This window comes from Maniola hyperantus, chromosome 15, assembly GCF_902806685.2.
Source record: "Maniola hyperantus chromosome 15, iAphHyp1.2, whole genome shotgun sequence".
Classification (NCBI taxonomy): Eukaryota; Metazoa; Arthropoda; class Insecta; order Lepidoptera; family Nymphalidae; genus Maniola; species Maniola hyperantus.
Window position 1 is genome coordinate 11,074,082 of NC_048550.1, and position 24,444 is coordinate 11,098,525.

The window sequence follows — 24,444 nt, forward strand, 5'->3', positions numbered from 1 at the left end:
GTGCGCCAATCTCCACAGGGCGATACTATCGCGGCGACGAGTATAACGTCACGGACCCTTCGCGTCTCGCAACGATACCGTCGTCTTGCGGCGATACGCCACACGTTACGCCTCAGTTTGAGAGGCGCAACGAGGCATTGCGGTCACGTCACGCGGCGAGCCGTTGCGGTCTCGTGGCGTTTCGTTGCAAGTCGCGACGACATGCTGCTGAAATTATCGTTGTACCGTGGAGATTATCCGACGATAGTAGGACGCACTCGTTGCGATTCTCTCGTCCGTGGAGATGGCGCCTAAGTTCTTAGGTATTGCAGTACAGTGTCCAATCTCGATCCTAATCAATATGCAAAGTGATTGCATGCGCCTGCGCCGGTTTTCATTTTTTGTTTAATTCACTTTGTTGTTTTCGTTTTTTGGTACCTACTTACATATTATTTTAATGAGATAAGATTATTTCATCTGTGGGTGTTGTGGAGGAATTGTAAAATTACAGAGGAAGGTTAAGTTTTAGAATAAAAAAATTAGTGATTTATTAAAATTTTATATTTGAGGTCAACGGTAGTCAACACAGAATTCGGAATATGTTTAGAAGTGGTAAAGGACGTAACTTGCCGCTGCGTAGAGTAAATTATACACTATTATTATACACTACTGTTTATTTTATATTACTTTGGATAATAAAGAAGTATTATTGTACCTACCTAAATATTGCCGTACCTACTAGATGATGCCCACGACTTCGTCTGCGTGGATCTACCAATCCCGTAGAAACCCTTTTTTTTTTTAAATATTTGGATAAAAAGTAGTCCTCTCTCTCTCTCTCTCTGCGTTGTATTCCTCATTGCTGAGGATTTGACCCAATTCCATTAATCACATAATGATACATAAGTTTTCTTGAGGTAATAAAAGTAGCCTATATCCATGCAAAAACCACGTCGATCCATTTTTTTTTTTTTTTAAGAAGAATATTAGCCATGTTACATGACTAATATTCCCCTTTCCCCTCCAACTAAGCGTAAAGCTTGTGCTAGGAGTAGGTACGACAATAGTGCAACGGGCGGGGTTTGAACCGTCGACCTTTCGGTTTTCAGTCCACTCCTTTACCTGTTGAGCTATTGAGGCTCGTATTTGCATTGCTCTGTTGCGGCGTGATTGAAACAAACATACACGTGTATACGTACATACGTGTCTGTTTGTTTATTTGTTTGTATTAATATGATGTACCTATAATATTATGAAGCTAAAAATTGGCGACACTCTGCTACAAATAGTAGATACCATACATTAAAAACGATTTTATTCGTATTCTACATACCTTATGATGATAAAAATATTTTGACGATTTATTTTCAAAAAAGGATTCTTGCGCGCCTGCATAAATGCAGGGTAAAAAGCCTTTGCCCATAAGTTAAATCAACTTAAACGGAATCCATACATTTATCCGAATATATTCTTAAAAGATAATTTCTACTTAATGAACCGAAACTAAGTCCGATTGTGTGCGCGAAACCGGTTTTCGTTAATTAAAATATAATTTACAACTTTGCCCGATCAGCGCGCAAACGCACTTGAATACATAATTTATTAACTTTAAATACATTCTTAACTTTAATTAGCCAGGGAGATAAGTTTCTTAATAAACTGTTTATAAAGAAACTGTAATAGTACCTACCTATCTACTGATTAACAATTTTTAATTACTTTGTGGACAGGTCAGGTTTTAATCCCCAATAATATTATGAATAGTATATTTCTACGGCTATACTCACGATCCAGTCGATGTTAGCCCGACTAGTTTCGAACCCATCCGCGCACGTGTCGCGTTAGACTGCGCGCCGCGCGTGCCGCTGCCCAGTGCCCGCACAGCCCGTTGTGAGGGTGGCTGAGATGGGGGGAGACAGCTGCAGGTCGTCTTCCGACAGTTCTTGCTGATCTTCGTCGCTGGAGCCGTCCCCGTACTCCAGGCAAGCGGAGCTAACAGTGTCACTCACAGTGGCCTCACAACGGCCACCTGAATCTAGCGGCTCCCTGCAATTTATTTGATGTCATACCTATGTCATCACTGGTAACACGCACCTTTAAGTAAGTAGGTACGATGATTAGATTGTTCCTTTGTGGCGCATTAGACAAACCGCGTGGGCTGATTTTAATGATTCTTGCAGCTGCAATAGATTCAACTTAACCTTGTGAGTGTCACTAATGATATAATTACATAGCTGTCGGATTTTAGATTTTGAACTCTATCTTTCTTACGTCCTTCGCATGACAGGTGGTAAAAGCTATACGATATGGTTGCCGTTAAATTTTGACCATCAGAAAAGCAGTGTTAATATTCATATCACCATTAAGCTTAAAGGTAAGGTCAAAAGTTAGGAAACCCTGAGTTTTACAACACATCATCATCATCATCATCATCATCATCATCATCGTCAACCAATGGACGTCTACTGCTGGACATAGGTCTCTTGTAGGGACTTCCACACGCCACGGTCTTGCGCCGCCTGGATCCAATTCCAGCGGCTCCCTGCGACTCGTCTGATGTCGTCCGTCCACCTAGTGGGGGGTCTTCCAACGCTGCGTCTTGCGGTGCGAGGTCGCCATTCTAGCACCTTGGGACCCCAACGTCTGTCGGTTGTACGAACTATGTGCCCTGCCCATTGCCACTTCAGCTTTGCAACCCGTTGAGCTATGTCGGTTTCTCTAGTTCTCCTACGGATCTCCTCATTTCTGATTTGATCACGTTGAGAAACTCCAAGCATAGCTCTCTCCATCGCCCGCTGAGTGACTCTGAGCTTTCTTATGAGACCCATAGTTAGCGACCATGTCTCGGATCCATATGTTCGAAGACTTTGGTCTTCAAGCACTGAGGAATTTCGGACAAGAAGACATCTCGAAGCTTCCTGAACGCTGCCCAACCGAGTTGGAGTTTTACAACCCATTTTGCATTTATTGACGGTTCGAGTTTAACGGTAGGCGAGCGTAATGTTACTTTAACTGCATGTCATGCACCTGGACCTTAATAAGTCTAGGTATATATTATTTTTATGAAGTTACTGATAGTTTTCCTAGTTTCCAAATTTTTCTAGTCAAGCATTCAATTAATATTACAGCTAAACCCCCAAAGCTGGGGTCGTACATACTGCCATACTATGATATAATATTATGACGTTCTTACCTATTAGTAGGTACGTACCCAATCATTAAATTGGGTAGAAAAGGAAAATAATATTATTTTTGATACAAAGAGAGAGGTGTATATTAATTTGAAAATTGGTATCGAAAAATCTTGAAAAGCACTTAGCAAATTTCAGCTTTTTCGGTCTTCATTTAAATTCTTGATTATATTTAAAAAAGTAACTTTATTTTTTTAATAATTCTCTTTAGCTTTATAATAATAACGAAACAATAAGGAACTCTTAAAAATTAAAACTACGGAACAATTTGTTTTTCGAGAGTCAAGAATCTTAACTTCACACAAAATTGGACTTTTTTATCCGGAAAGACAAAAGATGATACCTACCTAAAAGATATTGATGAATATTTTTTCACGTCACACTCCCAGAGGCTTAATAATGTGGGTAAACAAAAGTAATAAACCCCCGCCATACCAATCAAGGAATCCTGGTTCTTAACCAATTATTCTTTTTCTCTGCCCCTGCACTTAAGACCTGTCACACGCACCGCGGGACGGTAGCGCGACACGCGACTCTAAGGATCTGGCTAGAGAGAAATCTAGTAAAACGCAAGAAGTATGTCGTATAAGATGATCCCTCTAACTTCATCCACATGGATTTAGGTTTTTGAAAACACTGTGAACTCTTTGATTTTCCGGGATAAATAAAAGTAGTATTTTCATCTCCGGGATGTATATTTATATCTGTACCAAATTAAGTTTAAATCGGTTAAGCGGATAGACCGTGAAAACTTTCCATTGAAAACTGAAAAGATGTTCACATTGTTGTTGCATTATCGTCGCATGCTGGAATACCTTCTATGAAGTATTTCATCTCACATATATAAAAATTAATGTTTGTATGTCTGTTCGTTTATATGCATTCGCATGTCATTTATCTGATCGAGTTGAAACTGTGTGCAGTTGTTATTGACACTTGCGTGAAAGTTTCTGGCATGGTACCATTGAAATACTAAAGCTGGCGCATGTTCAGTGTGATGCCCTGACGTCGCGTTACGCGGTGAGTGTGTTCAGCCTTTATGGATGCAATTTCGTTAATTAATTTCGAAAGGCATTTATCTTGCCGTGATACGTTTAATGAAGATTCTGTTTCATTATAAGGGTTTGGTGAAAAAAATAAATTGGCTTTAATCTACCTACTTAGGCATAAAGGATTTTCGGATATACAAAGCTGAACTGAATGCTTGAGATAAAATTGAAGAAATTAAATTTTTTGTCCAATAATACCTATCGTGTTTTATTCTTTTTAAAATATTACTTACTATTCGATCTGAATCCGTGAAAATACGGTTATAAAAAATATCTACATCATATTAGGTACCTATGTCTTAAGCTATATGACTACTTCGGAACGTATTTTCACGGACTCGGATCGGATGAGTGCGTAACTGTCCTTCGGGGTTGAATTTTCAAAAAACCTTTCTTAGCGGATGTCTACGTTATAATAGCTATCTAAATTTCAGTCCGATCCGTCCAGTAGCTTGCGCTGGGCGTTGATAGATCAGACTTTTTTTTATTTTTTATTTAGAAAACAAACAGCTAAACATATTACATAGTTTTAACCTTAATCTAGAAATTTCATTAAGCCAGTGAAGTTTTCACAAAAAAAATTATAAATACTAGTTCCTACTTATCTCGATTGGGTAGATATAATTATATATAACTTTGGCCCGCATACAATAGTTATAGGCAGGTAAGGCTTGCAGCTGCAGTCAGGAAACGAGTCAGGCACATTTCCTGATTTCAGATGGAAACCTCCCGTACTTACAAAGTAATTTATGTCTACATGTTGGTATTTATTGTTATAACTTTCGCATGACCTTCGGAGAAATTTGTTTCTACAGTAATTTCGAGTTGATCAATCAGTCGTTCAGTGGTCATTAAAGTACCTTTTCCATTTATATGTATATTTAGATGATTTGATATTAAAATCTCCAATACTTTAGAGGTCAAAGACACAAGTACACATTAAGTAACTTATTAAATGCCCGGAGGCCCTGAGCCTGGTAGCAATAATGCCTCAATGCTTTACGATCTCCGCCCAGCGCTCCGAACAAATGAGCTGCTGATTCCACTGCGTGCTTTGCTTCTTTCTTTTTATCCTTTTTAAGACAGTGGTCCAACTGCCGGCGAGAAAACGACTAACTATCGGCGATTTTCTCTCTCAAGAAACGCACATTAATAATTTCGTTTACACATAAATGTACATTTCGTGTAAACGAAAGAGTTTTTTTTATTTTTTTATTCAGATACAAGTTAGCCCTTGACTGCAATCTCACCTGGTGGTAAGTGATGATGAAGTCTAAGATGATAGCGGGCTAACCTGGAAGGGGTATGGCAGTTTTTATTAAACCCATACCCCTTTGGTTTCTACACGGCATCGTACCGGAACGCTAAATCGCTTGGCGGCACGGCTTTGCCGGTAGGGTGGTAACTAGCCACGGCCGAAGCCTCCCACCAGACCAGACCAGAAATTTAGAAATTATAAAATTCCAAACCCCTGCCAGGAATCGAACCCGGGACCTCCCACTATTAAGACCACAGCGCTCACCACTGCGCCAGGGAGGTCGTCAAAATATATATCGTATGCATATATATCAAAAGTTGCTCTCTGACTGTTCACACTGCCGCTGGCTTCAGTGTTTTGTCGCTGAGCGACGAGCTTTCAAAAATAAACTCGCTCAGCGATATATTCGTTCAGCGATGCTCGCTCGCTTGAACACGTGTAACGCGCGCGCAGGTTTGCACAGGACTGCAGCGACCGCGAGCGAATGGCGCGAGTAATCGCTCATCGCTCTTGCACACTCGCTTATAGCTCGGTGATAAAACTATCGAAACTACACACTCGCTGCCCGCTGATCGCCAACTCGTTTATAGTTTCTAGTTCTACTCGTTTCTCGTTCATCGTCGGCGGTCGGACCACTGCCTAAAACCTTGCGTATGTATAGTCCGCGACAGGTTGAGATGGCAATTATTTGGGTATGAGGCGGGAGGACGCCCCGCACAGCCTCACGTCACCCGCGCTCGTCCGCACCGGGGTTAGCGCGGGGGCTGTGCGGGTGTGCGGGGTGTTCACTTTCCGATTTCTATTTCGACCTGTCACGTAGGTAAGTACTATAGGTATAATGTGCCATTTTAATAGATTTGATTTTGGTATTGAGTTTGGAGAAATTAACGGCGTACCTAGTTTATTTTTTTAGAAACCACCGCAGCGAGGCATTGTACCCAAGATGCTGGCAGAATCTTGGGTACAATGGCCCCTTTGGATGGCCAAACTAATTCTTTGACCAAGGTAGCTGCTAGCTCTCGGGTCCCCAATTGACTCGATAAATAGATGTAATGAATTATAACATTAAATTAATTAATGTGTGTGTTTGATTGCAGGTACGTAAGTTCGAGTAACACAATAATAATAATACCGTAAGTCAAATTACATATGAATAATTCATTTATAAATTATTACGTAACTAGTTTTGAGCGGGGAATTGTTACTACAAATAAACTATCAAGGAAAATCGCAAATAAGTACGTCCTTAGGGCGTCGCATACACTTAAGACTAATCAATACAGTTCTTGCAATTCAGGAAGGCTACTGAACTTTACTTGTGGTAACGTCGTGTACATGGTCATTGCGTAAATGTGCGTGTGCTAGGTTAGCCTCAGAAGTATAGAGACAATAGAGTCAGGAAATAACCTACTGAGAGCCTAAACCTTAGTTCGTTATCAATAAGCTAGGGCGTGGTTGTAGGTAGGAGACAAAATAAAAGATTGTATAAGGAAATAAACTGTTTTATTCAGGGAAAAACTCCCTCCAAATCAAAGTTTATCTTTACCATTACTTATTGCTTTATCATTAAATAATTTATTATTTCCTTTAAGAAAAATCTACCGCCAGTTCGAAAAAGCATATCTACCGAGAGAAAGAACTGGCAAGAAAAAACTCGGCGGTGTCTATCCACAATTATTGAAAAATAGATACAACTATGGTATTACCATAACATATCCAACCCACATCGGGTATAAGCATAAACTATTACAAAGGAATACCAGTTGAATAACAAATTACACATTAAACAACATACATAGTATAACAATAGAAATATAAAATCAACAATATTCGTACCTGTAGGTATGTCACAGCTTCTTATTAAAAATAGGAAAATTAAATGATGTCTACCGTCAAAGCAGAGCCATTTATAGCCCTTTGGCTACCCTTTCCATAAATATAATGATACCATATAAAACTCAAATTCAATAGAGTCGACAATAGAGATTAAACTTTAGTTTTAAATTTATACACTTCAAAATTCCACATTATACTCTATTTAAATCTACAATTACTTTACTTCTAAAATATAATAAAATCAATTTCACCATGTAAGACCTTTGGATTAGCTGCTATATATTATCTGTTACGTCTGTAGTATTTTGTCTATCATTTTGACGTGCCTCTGTTTACAAATAAAATGTCAATGGTTTAGAATTAATTCTTAAGCAAAATCTAAAGAGTTTAGTAGCAATTTCAAGAAATAAATAGCAACTCTAATCATTTATCTTATACGGCCAAACTGACAATTGCTTCGTTCTCGAAGCAACAAAATAAAAACAAACAATTCGTAAAGTAAATTTTTAACAACATCAAAACATTTTTTTTTTTTTTTTTTTTTTTTTTTTTTTTTTTCAAACAACATGTCTGTGGCTTCCAACAAAATTTAAAAAAACATTTTAAACATGTGTGTGACATACAAAATTACCACACAGTTTACTCTCAAAAATACAAGAAATATTTTTCTCGCCACAGCACATAAATGTTTCCAAACAAGATATCCTTTAACCCCATTGGTTTTAAACCAATATCAAAAAATATTTTTAACACCACTGGTATTAAAGCGATATTATAAAAATACTTTTCAACACCGTTGGTTCCAACGTTTTAAAGTATCATCTACAAAATATCCTTCAACACCATTGGTTTTAAGGCAACATCATAAAATGTCCCGTAACACCATTAGTTTTAAGGCAACATCGTAAACATCATAAATTGTCCCTTAACACCATTGGTTTTGATCCATATATCACTATACAATTTTTCCTTTGATCGAACATTTGATCAAAGTTTTAAATAAATTCCAATAAATAGAGATGAATATTAAACAAAGAAAAGTTGCAACTGAACAAAATGTAAATTATCAAAATTTAAAATAATATTTGTTTCATAAAAAGAAACCATCAAAATGAAAAAGTTATAAAAATATTAATATTTCAACATAAATTAAATCATAAGAACTTTTTTTTTAAATTTCAAGTTAATAATTTTGCAAAAATAATAAAATACCATCGACTTTTACTCCTAAAGTACCAAAGTCAAAAACAAAGGGTAGGTATATAAAAAGTAATTATATCTAAGATATATCAAAACAAAACTAACTACTATGTTAGAAGAAGTAAAAATAATCAAAGAGTAAAATTATCAAATTATTGTTATTTACTTTCAAAAATATTTTCTATTCAATCTCTTTTGTCTATCTGCAATCAGTCCTTGGACTATACAAAAACATTTGTTGCTTCCCACATCCAATGATGTGCCAACAACCTTCCTTTTAAAACAAATACCAAAACATTTTTCCAAAATAAAATATAACAATCCAAAAAGGTAGTAAATAAAAACATATAAAGGTAGGTATCAAAAATTAAAATGTCAAAAAGTATCACTCAAAAATAATTTACATTAAAAAGATCGTCAAAGAAGTAATCAATATCAAAAATAGTTAAATACAAGAAAACCCATGTTCAAAAATTAATACATTTCAAACATCAAAAACGTCAGAAAATAAAAAGTATTATTCAAAACAAAAACCCACGGAATTAAAAAATATCAAACACAAGTGGGTAGTCAAGAATTTCTAAATTCCAATATTCTAAATTTAAGTTTCAGGTTTGACCATAGTCCACCACGCTGGCCAAGTGTGGTTTGGCAGCTCCATTACATCACATTACATAACGGTGGGTATATATAAAAAAACAATGACATCAAACAATCAGTAGCTACTAGACTTAGCGGCATAGCAACAGGATAAGACATCAGCAGCCTAACCCATCCTTATATAAAAACTACAAAAATAAACTCCAACAAAATTTCTTAATTATTGTAGGTAGGTATCACAAATCTTTCATCTCTACGTTTCGCGAGTGAGAACTCCGATGCAAAGTCAATAGCAAATTTACAAAAATGGCCACGCTAATCGCGTTTCTGATCAATGAATCATCAATATTTAACGAATGATGCAATATGTATTTCTGTATTGTTCTTAATTTGAAACAAAATTACAACAAAAAATTTTTTTTTTCTTTTTTTTTTTTTTTTTGGTTCTTTTTTTTCCTTCTTTTCTCTCTGTCATTATGTAACACATAAATAAATTATATACATCTATTCGGCCAACCTGAAAAGTACTTCGTTCTCGAAGTACTTACATAGGAAATGCCTCAAGAACATAACTAAAAAAAAAGTAAGATGACTCATCACTCGTAAAACAATATTCAATGTCAACATCACTATCATATAAATTACGAATATACGGCTAGACGTCAGACGTAAATTAAAATAGAACACAAATTAATCATCAGTAAATATTTACTGACAAACTTGCTTTAGTTTTTCACCGCTCGGTCAGTCTGACATTTAACCACATTTTATCGTATGATCATTTAATAAAAATTTCATACCAACTAACTACCTGCAAATTTTTAACATTAATTTACGTAATATCGATTTGTGTTACTAGCTGGGACATCATGCGATTAAACACCTTCAAACATTAATCTGAGTCATTGAAACAGAACATCTATACTGAACACAAAATTACCCGCAAAAATTTTATTTATTTAGTACCCACATCTTTATTTCTATAATACAATTAGTTTTAAAACAAATAAAATGACGACAGGTACTATGAAACTGTGTTACTACATTACACAGAGTATTAATAGGTCCATGATTACGCAATAAAACTTTCTAAGGCCTACCTGCCTGAAAAATTGTCTTGCAAAAAAGTTTTAATTCACTTTCACTTTTTTTTTCATACCATATTTTCATATTAAGATTTCCAGATTTAGGGTATCCAATGTCCATTGTGGTACCTCTCGTGGACGTCAGTCATCACAACGCCTGTTGGAACATCTTTGATCCATCCGAATTCGCCGGTATTTCTGAAACTTGTACAAACTGCATTAGAAAAGGCACAATTCAGCCATATCGTATCCCACTTCTGATGCTAGATTAGCCTCAGAAGTATAGAGACAATAGAGTCAGGAAATAACCTACTGAGAGCCTAAACCTTAGTTCGTTATCAATAAGCTAGGGCGTGGTTGTAGGTAGGAGACAAAATAAAAGATTGTATAAGGAAATAAACTGTTTTATTCAGGGAAAAACTCCCTCCAAATCAAAGTTTATCTTTACCATTACTTATTGCTTTATCATTAAATAATTTATTATTTCCTTTAAGAAAAATCTACCGCCAGTTCGAAAAAGCATATCTACCGAGAGAAAGAACTGGCAAGAAAAAACTCGGCGGTGTCTATCCACAATTATTGAAAAATAGATACAACTATAGTATTACCATAACATATCCAACCCACATCGGGTATAAGCATAAACTATTACAAAGGAATACCAGTTGAATAACAAATTACACATTAAACAACATACATAGTATAACAATAGAAATATAAAATCAACAATATTCGTACCTGTAGGTATGTCACAGCTTCTTATTAAAAATAGGAAAATTAAATGATGTCTACCGTCAAAGCAGAGCCATTTATAGCCCTTTGGCTACCCTTTCCATAAATATAATGATACCATATAAAACTCAAATTCAATAGAGTCGACAATAGAGATTAAACTTTAGTTTTAAATTTATACACTTCAAAATTCCACATTATACTCTATTTAAATCTACAATTACTTTACTTCTAAAATATAATAAAATCAATTTCACCATGTAAGACCTTTGGATTAGCTGCTATATATTATCTGTTACGTCTGTAGTATTTTGTCTATCATTTTGACGTGCCTCTGTTTACAAATAAAATGTCAATGGTTTAGAATTAATTCTTAAGCAAAATCTAAAGAGTTTAGTAGCAATTTCAAGAAATAAATAGCAACTCTAACCATTTATCTTATACGTGCATGTCGGACCAATCAGTCGCGAGCAAGCGATGTCAAACGCACACATTTAGTGTACCTTACGTATACCGATACGACTTAAACACAAGCATGAGTCAGTGGCCTTCGTGAAATGTAAGAACTATACCTACAACCGATAATAGTCTTAACTGCGTAAAAATATCTAACGAATTTATTTTAAAAACCATTAGGTAATAGATGATGCGACTTTGTCCGCGTGGATTCAAGTCTTTGAGATCCTCTGGGAATTCTTTATTTTTCCGGGATAAAAGTATCATATGTCAATCTCCAGGTCTTTAACTATATCCATGCAAAAAATCAAGCCGATCAATTGCTCTGTTGGGGTGTAATTGCAGGACAAACCAATAAACCAATACATACATACACTTTCATATTTATAACATGGGTACCTAGTGATTTTGCATTTAAACAAAAGACTTCAAGAGAGTACAGAAACATTCTAGCTATACAGATATGGATATACTAGCTAATGCCCGCGACTTTGTCCGCGTGGAATTAGGTTTCTTAAAAATCGCGTGGGAACTCTTTGATTTTCCGCGATAAAAAGTAACCTATGTCACACTAACCATACAAAAATCACGTCAATCCGTTGGACTATTGCAACGTGATTGAAGGACAAACCAACAAACAAACACACTTTCGCATTTATAATAAGGGTAGGTACTGATATTAGTACTCGAAGTAATTTTAATTTTTGCGATAGAAAGTGAAATTAATTTGAAGTCTGAATACGTGTCTAAGACTGGAGTCTGTGCCCATCCTTAATCGAGGCGAGTCGCATTTTGAAGGCAAATTATCAGGGCGGGTGGGGGAAGGTGGATAATTAAAATCCGTTGATTAATATGTAAATGTAATAAGATTACTCTCTCCTGAATAATTGAGGGGAGATCGGGGTAAGTTATACACTGGTCTCTTATGTCTCTCAATACGGTTTTGTATCGACTTGTAATGAATACGGGACGTGCAACATGGATTTGTTTTGGCTGTTTACCAGTGAAAACAAAAAAATAGAAGAAAATATCTTTTAATAAGATTGCTGTCTCCTGAATAATTAAGGGGAGACCGGGGTAACTTCTACACTGGTCTCTTATGTCTCTCATTACGGTTTTGTATCGGTTTGTAAAAACGCTCTCTTGTACTATTTGACAGTAATAAAATAGCACAAGCGGCAGTCGCATACTTCGGACCGACGAAATGCTCTGAAGGATTAAAATGGCTTACAAATACAAGGACTACCTAAAAATTATACTGGTACTACCATTTCATAAAGCTGAAAGAGGTGCAAGTGTCAGCAAAGTCGCAAACGCTAACTAAATAAGACTAGATTGTGGTATATTAGGACTATTTAGAAATTCCTTAAAACGAATAACGTAACAAGAAATAGGAAATGCCATTAATAAACCGAGGACTGTTTATTCGAAAACGTATCGAGGTACTTGGTACCTGCATAATTTTCACCGTCGATCATAATTCCATCCTAGGACGTCGTCTAAGCATAAATTCATACGTGGCCGCACGCACGCACCGTACCGTCAAATAAACTGGCAGTTTAATCAAAGCCATTAGACAAGTGAGCCAAACACCGTCAGCCAGCCTACCGAGAGCCGTGAAAGTTACCCCGGCTTAAAGTAACGAGGGAAACGTATAGGGGTCTTATAGACTTGGTGGGTGGACGTAGCTGATGCCTTTAACGCCTAGCTGGCTGTTGACCAACGCCAGGAGGCGGGAGGCCATGCGTTCTTAATAAAGATGGCGGAAACAACATGGCCGTTTTGGCGGGAGAAATTTGGACGAATTATGAGATTGTAGCTTAGTTTCTAAGCTAGATTTTGAGATTGTCGTGTATTCGATGTAAGTAAAATAGCTTCGGGCTGGTTCCAAAACGTTATGGTAAACTTTAGGCTGAGGTTAGGTAAACTTTCGATCACATTTAGTCGTGAAAGCATAATTATTTCAAATGCCCCATACGTACGTGAAATTTCTAGGTACCGAAGTACTCTATCACGCATAAACAGCTGAATGCATTTGAATGATACAAAATCTGTGATAGCTCAGTGGTTAAGCCGTCAGCCTCCTATTCTTTTTTTTTTATTCATTATAGGTATACGCTTGACCACAATCACACTTGATGGGAAGTGATGATGTGGCCTAAGATGGGACGCGTTTACCTAGAAGATGCCTATTCACTCTTGTTTTAAAGATACCCGGGTTGTAATTGGTAGGAAACACTTATCGCGGAAGAGTATTCCAAACCTTAGCCATACGTATGAGGAATGATGAATTGAAATTGAATGAAATGAAATGAATTCGGGAACGCACGCAAGTCTTTGACGACCTCCCTGGCGCAGGGGTAAGCGCTGTCTTATTAGTGGGAGGTCCCGGGTTTGATTCCCGGCAGGGGTTTGGAATTTTATAATTTCTAAATTTCTGGCCTGATCTGGCGGGAGGCTTCGGCCGTGGCTAGTTACCACCCTACCAGTAAAGCTGTGCCGCCAAGCGATTTAACGATCATATTACGATGCCGTGTAGAAACCAAAGGGATGTAAGTATGTGGGTTTAATAATAACTGCCATACCCCTTTCAGGTTAGCCCGCTTCCATCTTAGACTTCATCATCACTTACCACCAGGTGAGATTGCATTTACATAGCTCAAGAATGAGTTCTCAAAGGAGTTCCATTATGTTCTCAAAGGAGTGCGAAATCTGCCAATCCGCACGATTCCGAAAAGTTAGAGGTGCGGGATCAACCCCCGACCTCCCGAATAGAAAGCCGACGTCTTAACCATTAGGCTGTCACCGCTCATATAAAACACTAGCTTATGCTCGCAACTTCGTCTGCGTGGACTATGCTCAAACCTCTGTTTTATTGAATTTTCAAAAATCCTTTCTTAGCGGACGTCTACGTCATAATAGCTATCTGCATGCCTTTCAGCACGATTCGTCCAATAGTTTGAGCTGTGCGTTGATAGATCAGTCAATCAGTCAGTCAGTCAGTAACCTTTTCCTTTTATATATTTAGATTTAGACTAGAAGTTAGGAACTGCCATACTCCTTCCAAGTTAGCCCGCTCCCACCTTTGATTGCATCGTCACTTACCATTAGGTGAGATTGCACTCAAGGGCTAACTTGTATCGGAAAAAAAAAGTATTTTCAATCAATGTAAGTCATAGATCCACTACCCCCCTACCCTTCGTACTGTAGAGGTTAAAACAGTCGTTGATAGTAATAACCAGCTAGGTTATGGGTCCAGCATTTATTAAGTAGCGCCACAAGCGCGTCCCGTACCGTACACATTACACGCGATACAACGCCGTAATGAGAGCCCACTGCGAATAACTCCTCCCCCTTCGAATATTCAGGAGAGAATGATCTTATTACGTTTTAGCCTATATTAATTATTCACGTGCCTGAAGACCACTCTGAAACCTGGTTCCAAAACAATTCAATACAGCCGAGGTACAGCATATAATATTAAGTACTAGACGTTGCCCGCGTGGATTTAGGTTTTTAAAAATCCCGTAGAAACTCTTTAATTTTCTGGGATAAAAAGTAGCCTTTGTCCTTCCCCGGGATGTAAAGCTAGCTCTGTACAAAATTTCATCAAAATCGGTTAAACTGTTGGGCCGTGAAAAACTAGCAGACAGACAGATATACAGATAGACAGACACACTTTCGCATTTAAAATATTAGTATGGAAGTATGGACTAGTATGGATGGTTCATGGTACGGTGTAAAGGAAGTGATATTTAATTCAATAACATAAAACATAACAACAAGTTTAAGTTAAGTTTAATGAAGTGCATGGTGGGGCTCTTATGCCAGATCTCTCGAATAGGAATTCGAGGTCTTAACTACTAGGCTATATCATCGCTTATTTCGGCATAGCGGTGGTGATTCAAAATGGCGTATGTAGTGCGAACCTTTGGCACACCTTTGGTTCGTAGTTCGTACCTACTTCTTACGAATATAAAATGTCGCATTTTCTTAGTATTTTTGTTTTGGGTCACTACAGTTTTTTCAATGTTGTTGCAAATCAATAGTCCCAAGTTCGATTCTCGGTTAGGTTTTGTGAAAATGAAGTTTGTTTACATGGTCAGTAGTGTAGTGCAGATAATAAGACAGGACAGTGTACGTACTGATGTAAATATACGACGTTAGTATCAGAGAGTGGCATGCGGAGGACGTGCCTCCACGCTGGCGTAGGGTTGTCAACTTGAGGTTTGTGAAAATGATAAGCCATGTTAAATGACTAATATTCCCTTTTCCTCTCCAACTAAGCGTCAAGCTTGTGCTAGGAGTAGGTACGACAATAGTGTAACGGGCAGGGTTTGAACCGTCGACCTTTCGGTTTTCAGTCCATTCTTTTACCCGTTGAGCTATTGAGACTTTGTTTACATGGTCAGTAGTGTAGTGCAGATAATAAGACAGGACAGTGTACGTACTGACGGAAATATACGACGTTAGTATCAGAGAGTGGCATGCGGTAGACGTGCCTCCACATTTGGGGATTTGAAATTTCTGTAGTCCACGCGGATGAAGTCGCGAGCATAAGCTAGTACTTAATGGCACCGATTCTAAGCACAACCTAATTTTAGAGTATTCGCATCCTCTTCTCACTAATGTAATATGAAAAGGACAGACGCAGTTTGACAGTTTTAAATTTAATTTTTAGATTGTAAAACCCGTGATTTTAGCGCGCATTCGCGAACCTACTGTTTAAATTTTTATTGTGGACTGAAATTTAGAGTCTTTAAATGTGAAAGTCATGTTCCGTTCCTTTTTTAGCATTGTTAAAAAGAAAAGGATGCAGATACTCTAAATTTATTTTAGAAAAAGACAAAGGAATCGGCGGAATATTTTGAAACTTAAATTGAGAAATGATTTCAGAATCTTAGCACAGCCCTATTAATCGAAGTGGACGCAACCCTATATACGCCCACATAAATACCCAGAATCAAGATGCATATATAAACTAACACAGGCACGTACTCACAGCTGTACAAAGGGCGGGCTTTATTCTCATTCGGCACGGAGATGCACTATCCTCACTATCCTAATTATTGAGAGGCCAGCAAGACTGGGAGACCTATTGTTTCGTAGAGGTAATATTATTACTGGGAATGTGGTTGATTCTCGTGTTACATGAAGCTAGAATACCCTTTATATAAATACTAGCTGAAGCCCGCGACTTCGTCCGCGTGGATTTAGGTTTTTAAAAATCCCGTGATGGGAACTCTTTGATTTTTCGGGATAAAAAGTAGACCCGGGATGCAAGCTATCTCTGTACCAAATTTCGTCAATATCGGTTGAACGGATGGGCCGTGAAAGGCTAGCAGACAGACAGACAGACACACTTTCGCATTTATAATATTAGTATGGATAAACACTTTTCTATTAAATATTTCATTATTTAAGTATTGCGACAGCCTAGGGGTTAGGACGTCCGCCTTCTAATCGGAGGTCGGGGGTTCGATCCCGAGCACGCACCTCTTACTCTTCGGAGTTATGTGCGTTTTAAATATTTAAATATCACTTGCTTTAACGGTGAAGGAAAACATCTTGAGGAAACTTGCATGCCTGAGAGTTTTCCATATTGTTCTCAAAGGTCTGTGAAGTCTACCAATCAGCACATATGGCCAGCGTGGTAGACTATGGCCAAAACCCTTCTCACTCTCAGAGGAGACCCGTGCCGATTTGGCCTTCTACTTGACACATTACAAAAAATATATAAAAAAAATCAGAAAATAGAGTGTTTCGTTTTAGACTATAAGGTGCTATAAGTACGCGACAGGTCGTAACAAGCGGGGTATGACTTATGAAGAGGGGGGGACGCCCCGCATGTCCCCCACGCTATCCCGCACCGGGTTAGCCCGGGGGCTGTGCGGGTATGCGGGGCGTCCCCAGCCCGATTGCCATCTCGACCTGTCGCGCATGACGTTAATTTTTTTAGGAGAGTAAATAAAATTCTGTGTCAGTCATTTGATGTCGCAGAATATTTAATGGACAGATTTATCTAGATATAGCTTCAGAGGTCAAACATGAATTTCGAGAGATATAGTGAATATGGTTAGTGAAATGATATCTCCGTCACTAGCAACTCTATCAGATTTCAAAATCAATCTTAAAAATAAGCACATAGAGAAATCTAAGTAATATTTCCTGAACCGATTTGAATAACCAATTTTGTAATCGAAAATTCTTGGGAGACTTCATTTTTTTTCTAAATTGGCGTTTTAATTAAAACCAAATCGAATTAATTACAGGACCAAAATTATTCCGCCCTTTGAAAATTTGACAAACGCCCGTCGATGAAGGCTGATAACTTGGTAAATACATCGTTAAAACATTGTTTTTTAGGGTTCCGTACCTCAAAAGGAAAAAGGAACCTTTATAGGATCACTATTCACTTCATTGTCTGTCTGTCTCTTAAGAAACCTATACGGTACTACCCGTTGACAGACTAGCTTATGTTCGCAACTTTGTTGGCGTACAAAAATTTCAAACCCTTATTTCACCCCCTTAGAGGTTGAATTTTCAAAAATCCTGCGAATGTCTACGTCATAATAGATATCTGCATTCTGCATGCCAAATTTCAGCCCGATCTGTCTAGTAGTTTAACTTATGTGTTGATAGCTGATCAGTCAGTCAGTCATCTTTTCTTTTTCTATATTTAGAAGAGGTTAGTATTATAAGCGGGATTGACGGCGACGGCTTGTGCTATCCGAGGCATGGAGGGCATGAAAAGGCCAAATTCTGACCTCCAAAGTCGATTCCAGATACCGATTTGGGTCAACGATGCCTATAGTTTGCATCCGGTGACGGACAAGGGAATAGTTTTATTCTGGAAAATAAAAATTAAAGTTTTTCAGAGTTTCCAAGGGATTTTAAAAACACCTTAATAAATTTCTGAAAGAAAAATATGTATTGCAACCCTTTTGTATGAACAGTTTTTACAACAAGGAATTATTTTAATAATAATGACTTTGTAAAACAGTTACCAGCAAGCAAGCCAAGTTAAGTAACACCCTGATAAAAACCGGCCAAGTGCGAGTCAGGCTCGCGCAATGAGGGTTCCGTACTACAGTCGTATTTTTTCGACATTTTGCACGATAATTCAAAAATTATGATGCATAAAAATAAATAAAAATCTGTTTTAGAATGTACAGGTGAAGACCTTTCATGTGCACTTGATATAGTCACTCACTTCGAAAGTTGAAAATACTAATTATTAGTTCATGACCACAATTTAATTTTTTTTGTGTGATCCAACCCTAAATTCACGGTTTACAGATTTTTCCCCAAATGTCAGCTATAAGATCTACCTACCTGCCAAATTTCATGATTCTAGGTCAACGGAAAGTAAGTACCCTGTAGGTTTCTTGACAGACAGACGGACAGACAGACAGACAGACAACAAAGTGATCCTATAAGGGTTCCGTTTTTCCTTTTGAGGTACGAAACCCTAAAAAATTGCAATATTGCATTTACAAGTTCGTTAAAAAGTTACCAGCCAAGCAACACCGTAGCACAAACATAAATATAATATACAATTCGGCCGCTCCGTAGCGAGAAACACCGCATGCCATAAACTAATATTCGCTCTGGACACTACTTGGAGTTATTGGACAATGTAAATGAACGCTATCTCCTATAATGCCTGCCTTATTCCCCCCAGCCAGGCCACTGCCCCGGGCGACCCAGGCAGGGTGGCACCCCCACACCCGACCGATGTCTCATCAGTAAGGATTGAACCCTTTAATGTATTCACCGTAACTTTGGGATGAGTCTTGTATTAGTGTTATAATGAGACGTGGCCCTTAGGAATTATGGCTATACTTATGGGTCTCCCGGGTCCGGATTACTGAAGGAGTAGTTTCAATTTCTATATGTGCGTGGCTTCGGTGGGTCACGTTTCTGATATCGTATTAAATTTTATGTCTAGTAACTAGTTAATACAATGTATGCCAAAGCTTTATTGGGAAAGCTTTGTTTGACTGATCGACTTATCCATCGTAAAAAGCTCAAACTGCTAGTTTAAGTGCCTCAATAGCTCAACTGGTAAAGGAGTGGACTGAAAACCGAAAGGTCGACGGTTCAAACCCCGCCCGTTGCACTATTGTCATACCTACTCCTAGCACAAGCTTCACGCTTAGTTGGAGAGGAAAAAGGGGAATATTAGTCATTTAACATGGCTAATGTTCTTTTGAAAAAAAAAATGATGTCATCCTCTAAGTAAGAATGAAAGAAAAATAATGGGAAAAGTCACTAAAAATTATGATGTGTCCATAATATTATATCAAATGCCAAATACTCACTGCCCATTGGCAAGATACTGATATCTAAAGATTTTCCGATTTTGAAACTTTTAATCTTTACAAATTACATACCTATTAGAAAAAGTACAAAACCTTTAAATGGCGCCAAAAGAATAATAAACAGTTGTTTGTCTTAGTTTGGTTTTAATATTTAGCTTATTTGTTACTTTAATTCACATATTATAAGTTCAGAAAAAACAGAACTTTTAAAATTTTAAATACAAACATTGATTTTATAGGCAATTCAAATCCTACTTATTTTTTTCCATTGACATTTAAATCCCAATACAAAACATCAACCCTGATCCCCGCCTAAGTCGCCAACAGATCGATACTGCTACCAATTAGTAAGTACCAATTTTCCAATAAAACTTCAAACTGTTTTCCATTCCATTATCTCTCGCCACCCTTTATTGCTGGCAAAGTTAAGCTACGACTCGACTCCTCTTTCCACCGCTCCGAAATTATTACAATAATAATATTATTATATTAATAATTGTATTGATAAGGAGACTCTCGTAATAAGGGTAAACCGTCCCCTTTCTGCCAGCCATCCTCAATAGCAGAATTTATGTAACTAATGAAATAAGCGAAGTGCCGTTCCCGCCCGCCCCGGCCGCCCCCACCCTTCATTATCGGAAAGTTTCAAATATAATTTGAAATTATGCTCAATGTTATATTGAAGATAAGAGAAACACAAATTCCTTTAATTGGACTTGTTAAAGTGACTCAAATTAAGTTAACACCGAGTTGATGGTATTACTTTTGAAGTTGCCGAATTATGACGGACTGTCCGTAGACCGTACTACGTAGGTTTGCGGGTCCATGGGGCGATTATGGGACATAGACCAAACGAAATAAGACAGAGGGTGTATATCAATCGATTGGACAACCCATAAACCTTAAATTTCAAAAGTTTTGAACTAAAATCAGAATCATAATGTTATCTGTTGATCTTACTTGTGAATTATAATGGTTGTTGTACAGTACGCGGCAGAAAGTAATGTATATCGACCTTTAGAAGGAGATAGCAGATTTGTAGAGCACTCTGTCGTTGAGACCGACAAAACGTCATATAGGTATGAGTGACAGAGACAACGCTCTACAAAACCGAAATGTAATTCTAAAGGCCGTGCATTACTTTCGGCCGCGTACTGTATTTTATTGTGAGGTTTTACTATAAATATTTAGGTAAAATAGGTTGATGGTTGGAGGTGTCGAATTATGACGGACTGTCCGTATACATTCATGGGGTGATTAGGGAACACAGGTAAAAAAAACCGATAGAGACAAATAACGAAAAATTCAAATTTTTCACCAAAATAAACATTTTTTTCCTTTATCGTCGTAAATGTCGTCGTTCAAAATTTTAAAGCTTGTTAAAAAGGAGTGGGTCAGAGAGTAGTGTAACGAGTGACAATCTAGAATAAAACCTTTCAGATTTCCGTAGAGCCGTGCTATCGTTGAGCTGCTAAGGTTCCTTAGTGAGGGTTCCGTCCATCTTTCCCCTTAGTCTACGTCGACAAAGAACAGTTATCGGCTCTTCGGGGCCGCCTATCTTGTTTAATGGCGACTTTTATGGGAACCTATAGCATTGTTTTATGGAGTTATAACGAAGTCGGACTAGTTATTAAGCTAAACTGTCGGTGTCACTTATTAATTTTTTTTAATAATTAACGTGGGTAGCGGGAAAAAGTTGTGGAAAGCCATTATAATTACTTATTCAATGTAATTGTGATTTGTGAAGTAGGGTAAAAGATCCAATCTTGGGACATTGGGCTTTTTATTTATTCGTTCGAGTTTCTTACGATTCTTCTCTGTAGGAAGAGCATCCTGAACCAGTAATAGATTTACTTGACTATTCAAAAGAACGTGTAAAAGTTTATTTGATAAAAAAAAATCTTTCTTTTTCTATTCATTTTTAAACATCTTGAAAGATTTCCTTGAAGATAAATCAATATGGCGCCATTTTTAAATCTGAAAAAAATACTTTTGGTTCGTTTTTCAGGCAGGGCAGTCGTCTTTTAAAAAAAAACACTATAAGCGACCTCCCTGGCGCAGTGATGAGCGTTGTGGTCTTAGAAGTGGGAGGTCCCGGGTTCGATTCCCAGCAAGGGCAAATTGGGAATTTATATTTTCTAAATGGTCTCTGATCGAATGGTTCCGGTGCGATGCCGCGTAGAAACTGACCACGAAACTGAAAGTCAAAGTCAAATGATTTATTCAAAATAGGTAATAAATTACTCTTTTTGATGGTCAGATGTTGGATTTCTTAGATATAGTGGTGATAATTACTACGCAAACTTAAAAGCTAGTACTTATCAGCTGGTACTTAATAATTAATTATCTGTAAATTAAATATTTTAAAGTAGTACGACACATTAACTACCTAATTTAATTTATTAAAATAATTTATGAGATACGTCATTAAATATATAAGGACGGGTTCATCGTCGGCAGCCAATCAGTAATATAATTAGATTGAGGCCGGCGGCTAATTGTGATAGTCTCAAGTTGCGAACCCCCAGATACGAGCGGGCTGGGCGCATTGACAAAATCAATAGTTGACCTAACGTATAGCCAGCCCTCAAGGAGCGGGCCTCATATTTGTTTGTTTATTCACTTCACTTACATCAATACACATGAATAATTCTCTTTTCTTTACTAATATTACAAAACCATACCTTGTTATATAACATGACTAGTTGATGAAAACGACTCCGTTCCCGTGAATTTAGGTTTTTAAAATCCCGTGGAAACTGGATAATCTGGATTAGGTTTTTAAAAATCCCTAGGGAACTTTTTGATTTTCCGGGATTAAAATAGCCTATGTCACTTTCCAGGTTTTTAACTATATCGGTGCAAAAATAACGTCGATCTGTTACTTCTTTGCGACGTGATTGAAGGACAAACAAATATACTTTCGCATTTATAATATGGATAGTTTTAAATTTTTATAAGAACAGGTTTGTCATTGGCTCCCAATCAGTAATATAATTAGATTGAGACTGATGGCTAATTGTGATAGTCTCAAGTTGCGAACCCCCAGGGCCCAGATACGAGCGGGCTGGGCGCATTGACAAAATCAATAGTTGACCTAACGTATAGCCAGCCCTCAAGGAGCGGGCCTCATATTTGTTTGTTTATTCACTTCACTTACATCTATACACATGAATAATTCTCTTTTCTTTGCTAATATTACAAAACCATACCTTGTTATATAACATGACTAGTTGATGCGAACGAGTTCATTCACGTGGATTTAGGTTTTTAAAATCCCGTGGGATTTGGATCATCTGGGTAAATTTAGGTTATTAAAAACCCCGTGGTATTTTTTTATTCTCCGGGATCAAAATAGCCTATGACACGTTCCAGGTTTTAAACTATATCGGTGCAAAAATAACGTCGATCTGTTGCTTTGTAAAACAATTTTCTTAAAGTCTAGACTCTAAATATATAAAAAAGGAAAAGATGGCTGACTGACCACTGACTATCTATCAAAGAGCAGCTCAAACTACTGGACGGATCGGGCTGAAAATTGGCATACCTACATATAAATTACTACGTAAATTTCAAACCCCCATTTAAACCACTTAGGGGTGAAATTTCGAAAAATCCTTTCTTAGTGGGTACCTACCTATTCTTTACAAAGAACACACCCTTCAAATTTCATGTCTCTAAGACCAGCGGTTTAGGCTGTGCGTTGAGAAATAACTCTTGGAGGACTTTGAATTTTATGTAGATTATCCGCTAAGAAAGGATTTTTGAAAATTCAACCTCTAAGATGGTAAAGAGTTTGAAGTTTGTGACACGCGGACGAAGTCGCGGCCATAAGCTAATTATTTATATTAACGGGTACCTACTTAATGCAAACTTAGGTAGACCTAAACGTTAGGTCAACTATTGATTTCGACACTGCGTCCAGCTCGTTTACATCTAGCGGATCGCAACTTCAGACTGTAGCAAGAATGATGATGACTACTAGTCAAATCCGCGACTTTTTATCAAACGTAAGGGAGCTTGTGTGAATACCTAACTCTACGACACCAAAACATCGTGAGGAAACCTGAGATTACTCCATAACACTCTTAATAAAAAGCTGTGATAGCCTAGTGGTTAGGACGTCCGCCTTCTAATTGGAGGTCGGGGGTTCGATCCCGGGCACGCACCTCTAACTTTTCGGAGTTATGTGCGTTTTTTTAACGCGTTTTTTTAACCGTTAACGGTGAAGGAAAACATCGTGAGGAAACCTGCATGCCTGAGAGTTCTCCATAATGTTTTCAAAGATGTGTGAAGTCTACCAATCCGCACATGGCCAGCGTGGTAGACTATGGCCAAAACCCTTCTCACTCTGAGAGGAGACCCCCGCTCTGTAGTGAGCCGGTGATGGGTTGATCATGATGATGATGACTCTTTAATGGTACACACCAGAGTCTGTCAATCCGCACTCAGCCAGCGTGGTGGGCTAAGGCCTAAACCTTTCTTATTCAGGTAGGAGACCCGTTCTCAGTAGTAGGCCTGCGATGAGTTAAAATGTTTATTTAGACAACAATCGTACGTCAGTTAAGATCGTTCAGGCAGAGTTCACCGTAATCTACAAATATTTTCAAAATCAGCATTTTACAAGTATCCCATTTTCTACATCATCTACATGAGAATGTTTTGCACATAAGTAAACTTACCCGTGAAAAGTTCTAAGACTTTAAAAACCTCTAAGCGATTACACAGACAAAC

The 24,444-nt window shown here is 37.7% G+C and overlaps 1 protein-coding gene across 6 annotated transcripts in view; it reads left to right on the plus strand.

Moving 5' to 3' along the window:
* LOC117988842 (POU domain, class 6, transcription factor 2-like) overlaps positions 1–24,444 on the plus strand; it is a 226,847-nt gene that overhangs the window by 77,000 nt on the left and 125,403 nt on the right. The window lies entirely within an intron of this gene.